Genomic DNA, 5754 nt, shown 5'->3' with positions numbered 1-5754 from the left:
GTGTCTTTCCTCAGATAGTCCCACTTGTTGGACGTACAGGAACTGCAACTCGCAGGGCCCCTGGTTGTTGTGGTTTTACCTATTTTCCCCTCTTTTTTCTTAGTTTTTTATTTGTCTGTTTTGTTTTTGAGCAGTCGGCCTCAACCAATGTCCTTCTAACGCTGATGTACTGTGGCCATGATGGGAGCACTCGGAGAAAGAAAACTTGACTCATTCTACCTGGATACCCCCTTCCAATGGCTTCAACCCTGTCTCCAAATCAGCGCGCTCATCTTCTCCTCAGAAAGGATTCCGCCTGGTGCTATTCCACTGGGTACATGTGAACTTCTAGATCAGGTGTCTGCAATGTTGGTTTGGTGGCCCAGCTATTTTTTCCATCCGGTTCCACCCAGGCAATGCTGCATTGGAACGTGGCTGGACTTCCTGAAGATGATAAGATGGAGCCACTGAGCTCTAGTTTCCTGATGTTTAGCTAGCAGCCCCCCTAAAATGTCATAACTTGTGGACACATCAGAACATTTTCCCATGATATTCCAATATTATCCTTTCTGTCTTTCTCATGGTTGTTCTTGCTAGGGCTCCCTAAAATACTTTTTTTTTGCTTGCTTATTATCTGTTGTTTGTTTTCTAGCTCATCACTATTTGCTCGAATTTTGGCTAGCTAGTTGGCAAGTTTTAGTTTGTTTTGCTGGGGATCTGCTTCACACAGATGTTAGGGGGTCACAACAGCTATTTAGTAGACACCTCTGTAAACAGGGTGCTGTGTCATGCACTTTACATAGTTCATTTCTGATCTTCCACGTGAGGTACGTATTATTTTACCCATGCTGAGGTGGAGGTTTGGAAAGGTCACATGCCTTGCCCAGGGTCATACAACGTCTACTGGCTGACCACGAATTTGGGAGCAGCTGACTGCCCTGTGAGCACTCCGCTACACCAAACTGTTTGCATCGGTGGATTTGGGTTCCTTGTCTCCAGCCTTTTCCTGCCCTTCCAGTCCCCCACATGTGCTGCTCATAGGGAATGTCCCCTTCACTCCCTCTGTCAGAACATGTCCCTCCTAACTTAACCTCCGTTCAACACACAACTTCTCTTCAACGCTATTACTGAATACACCGTACCTGACTTTGATTAAACTTTCCCATTGCAGGTTTTATCTGGTTATCACAAGTCTCAAGATAAGGCCTGAGGGCATGATTTTATCCTGAAAGATAGTACAGTTAATTAATAAACAATTTTTAACTTTAAAAGTAGAGTTGTCATGGTTTTTAATGATTTATACCTAGTTACCAAAAGTATACCAGGCAGATCAAAATAGCATATATAAAACTGTGCTTTTCACTTTACGTTCATTAATCCCTTTTACCATTGAAAAACCATGAGATAAGGATTATATATATTTTCCATGTTCACATAATGAGAAAGTAGCAGTTTTAAATTTATGCCTCCTTTTTCCAATGCTCAAGCTCTTTCTACTATACCTACCCGCATCTTTACTGTTATTTAAATTATTAATTATAAATTAATATTATATATATGATATACCAGATACCTCTGTTATATTAGTGTTTGGTGATTAGCATTAACATTAAAATTTGCTCAGAATTTCCTGGTAGAAAAGAAAAACAAATATATGTATATGTGTATATATAGGTATATGTGGATTCATATGTACATGCACATATATGCATATGCATAGGTGTATATATAGAGAGAGATGTTAATAAAATATACATATTCTTACACATTTGAGCATCAGTTTAAAATGGTACATTTGGACTTCCAGTCAAGATGGCAGCGTAAGTAAGCACAGCTCCCCTCCTCACACAACCACATCAAAATTACAGCTAAACAACAGAAAAACCATTATTCAAAACAGACAGAAACTGAGCTGGATGGAAGTCCTACGACTATGGAATTAAAGAAGAAACCACAATGAGACTGGTAGGAGAGATGGAGACATGGAACAGGCTTGTCCTACACCCACCTATGTGTGGCAGAAAAAAAGTAGGAGGGACATCTCAGGAGCAAGGGATCCCAGCCTCACACCAAGTCCTGCAGCCCAGGGTTTCAGTGCCAGGAAGGTAAGTCACCATAACTTCTGGCTCTAAAATCAGTGGGGATTGAGGCTGTGGAAGAAGAAACTTCTGGAGACCCAGGTAGTTTTTCTTAAAGGGCCCATGCATGGACTTACTCAGACTCACCCCCTCTGAGCTCCAGCACTGGGACAACAGCTTGAAAGGCACCAGAGGCATAGGGGGAGGAAGTGAAGTGTCTGGCATCAGGAAGAGAACTGGGGGGAAGCTCTTTCCCTGACAGAAGTGCTGGGGGAGTCCATTGTTCCCTTTCCAAGCCCTCCCCACAAGGAACCAGCAGGTGGCACTGTATCTGAGACACCATCAACCTGGCTCACATTGTTTGTTCCACCCTGGTGATTCCCTAAGGCCCTGCCACCCAACTTTTAGGCCCACCCAAGCTGTTTCCAGTGGCTTTTCCACATGAATGGTTTGTCTTGGGTGACGCTTCAGATTTTCCTAAATTCTCTCAAACAAGCATCATCTGGGCTCAAGTGAGCCCCATACCTCTCTCTAAGTGGCCCCTGGTACAGTACCAGCAGCAGCTGTCCTTGGTTCACAGCTTGGCCTCACTTGGGCACCCCAAGCACAGCACAAATAGCAGCCATCTGCAGATTGCTTTGTAGCTTATGCCAGGTGGCCCTGGACAGAACACAGGTAGTGACTAACCTTGGCCTACACCTTCTGGGAGGCCCCAGAGCCTGCAGATCCAGTGGACAGTGACAGACCACATTGGAGACTACCACCCAAACACCTCCAGCAGTGACAAAATCGAAGGGCGGACTCAGCGGGCTCCAGAGCCCTGCTGAAGTAAGTGAGTGGGCCCCTGCCCAGCTGATTCTTCACAGTGGTTCGAGGTTGGTGGTCAGTGGTCATAGTCAGTCCTTGCAGCTTATCAGTCTGGGTAAATTCTTCCCATTGACCTGCCAACAGCAATTAAGGCTCAACTACAAGAGGAGAGTGTACCTAGTCCACACAGTAGGTGCACCTCAAGTATCCAGCCTGAGTGAAAGGGGAGCCTGTGCCATAGGACTCTTCAGGACACCTACTTCATTAGGCCACATTGCTAAGCCTGGGAGTTGTAGCAGTTCTACCTAATACACAGAACAAACACAGAAAGGCTGCCAAAACAAGTAGACAAAGAAACATGGCCCAAATGAAAGAACATATCAAAAATCCAGAAAAAGAGCTAAATAAAATGGAGATAAGCAATCTATCAGATACAAAGTTCCAAACACTGGTTATAAGGATGCTCAATGAACTTAAGGGAAGAGTAGATGAACTCAGAGAGAACTTCAACAGCATAACAAAAGCACATGGAAACCATAAAAAAGAACTAGTCAGAAATGAAGGTTACATGAACTGAAATGAAGAACAATTTACGGGAATCAACAGTAGAATGGATGAAGCTGAGAATCAAATCAGCAATTTGGGATGTAAGGAAACAAAAAACACGTAATCAGAACAGCAAGAAGGAAAAAGAATCCAAAAAAGTGAGGATAATGTAAGAAACCTCTGGGACAACATACTGACATTTACATAATGGGGGTGCCAGAAGGAGAAAAGAAAGAGCAAGGAATTGAAAACTTTTTTTAAAAAATAATGACAGAAAACTTCCCTAATTTGGTGAAGGAAATAGACAAGCAATAGCAGGAAGCACAGAATTTCAAACAAGATGAACCCAAAGAGACCCACACCAAGACATCATAATTAAAATGCCAAAGGTTAAAAAGAAAGAAAGAATCTTAAAAAACAGTAAAAAAAAGCATTTTGTTAGCTACCAGGGAGCTTCCATGAGACCTTCAGCTAATTTCTCAAAAAGAAACTTTGCAGGCTAGAAGAGATTGGCAAGAAATATTCAAAGTGATGAAAAGCAAGGGCCTACAACCAAGATTACTGTACTCAGCAAAGCTATCATTTTGATATGAAGGACAGATGAAAAGCTTCCCAGGCAAGAAAAAGCCAAAAGAGTTCATCACCATGAAACTAGTATTATATATATAAAATGTTAAACAGTCTTCTTTAAGAGGAAGATAAAAAATACAAACAGTAAAATTGCAATAAATGTATGTCCATCAGTAACTGAATCTAGAAACCCAAATAAATGAAGCAGGACAGAAACTGAATCACAGGTACAGAGAACGTTTTGATGATTGCCACATGGGAGGGTACTGAGGGGATGGACCAGAAAAGGTGAAGGGATTAAGGAGTACAACTTGGCTGTTACAGAATAGTCAAGTAGATGTGAAGTACAGCATAGGGAATATAGTAGCCAAAGAATATATACGTATGACCCACGGACATGGACAATGGTGTGGGGATTGCCTGATAGAATGGGGGAGGGCTGAGTAGAGGGGGCAAAGAGGGAAAAATTAGGACAATTGTAATAGCATAAATAATACAGTATAATTTAAATTAAAAATGAAATAAAATGGTACATTTGATGAGAAATTTTTCACTATATTAAAAAGTCAGACTGTAATTAAAAATATTAGAAGCCACTGTAATTCAATTAAAAATGTTCTGAAATGTTTTAAAAGTAGATGATTTAAAGCAGCAACTCAAACCCCACCCTACCTCCGCCCCCTCCATGGTCAAGTCTTAAATGCCGATATGAAGATGATTCCACCCATTTTCAGAAAAACCTGCTGGTCAATGTCCCTCACATGTGTGTGCAGCACAAGGACCCCCTACCTCTGTGCCACTTTGCATGCTGTTACATTTTTGGTTTCCTCCTCTGGATAATAAACTCCTCGTGGGTGGGGACATCCCCTTGTCTTCTCCCGTCTTTTCTGGGAACTGATCAGGGGTAGGCCCATTATACGCTCACTGGTTAGTGGCAGACCGTCCACAGTGCGAGCAGAGTGCAGGAGTGACGGGAGACAGTGGAGAGGACATAGATGCCTGGAAGGAGAGAGTGACGGCACAAGGAGAGCAGGCTCTGTGGCCTTACCACCTGCTCGCAGGGCTTCTGTTTTGGCTCCTTAACCTCAGATGTGCAGATTACAGCACTGAATGTCCTTACCTCTCACCTCCACCATGGACGGGACACTTGGCGGGGTTGCAAGGCATCAGCGATCTGTCCTGACTCCAGCTTGGGGTGGATATTCAGGCAGATATTTGTGTTTTGAATAACTAGACAGGCTGTCTCCTGAGATCTGACCTAACCTGGAATTTGGAGGAGATTCAGCTGGCTTTGGTTCAAACCAGACAAACTAAAACAATGCTAACAGCCAGGGGAGGGAGTCTCAAGACCCTGCAAGGAATGCTTCGTCACCTTCAGCCCCAAGTCTATAATCTCTTAGCCTGAGGGTCCTGCTCTCCCTCACTACCCAGAACCATGAATGCAGGTTCTGTTATGGGCAAGAATAATGGTGGTACATTTACAAATAAGAACATTAAGTGATGTTGCAGCCGTGTCAACATGTCATAGGTGGAAATGACAAAAGCATAGTCACAACATAGACAATCCTTAGGTTGTAGAAAATTAGCCTAAACTCCTTACGGAAATCCTAACACTGCCATTTATTAGGTGTTGGCCGTGCCGAGAATGTTAGTCTCATCTAGTCGCTTGGATTCAGGTGGGTAAAATAAAGTGGAGCAGAGAATGAGCAAGGATGTTGTCCATGTTTGTCAACACTTTGGAAACAGGCGGTCTGCTAAGGCTAGTGGCCGTGTG

General features: G+C 43.1%; 1 long non-coding RNA gene across 1 annotated transcript; it reads right to left on the bottom strand.

Annotated features, from left to right (window-relative positions):
- Nucleotides 1-294: 294 nt before the first annotated feature.
- On the bottom strand, nucleotides 295-5090 carry LOC128781085 (uncharacterized). Its single transcript, XR_008426983.1, has 3 exons — nucleotides 4770-5090; nucleotides 1122-1204; nucleotides 295-423 (listed from the first exon to the last, which is right to left on the bottom strand). It is a non-coding gene; the product is annotated as an uncharacterized lncRNA (long non-coding RNA).
- Between the last annotated feature and the right edge of the window lie 664 nt (nucleotides 5091-5754).

This window comes from Desmodus rotundus, chromosome 1, assembly GCF_022682495.2.
Source record: "Desmodus rotundus isolate HL8 chromosome 1, HLdesRot8A.1, whole genome shotgun sequence".
Classification (NCBI taxonomy): Eukaryota; Metazoa; Chordata; class Mammalia; order Chiroptera; family Phyllostomidae; genus Desmodus; species Desmodus rotundus.
The sequence above is the reverse complement of the archived record's forward strand: the minus strand, read 5'-3'. Positions and strand labels throughout refer to the sequence as shown.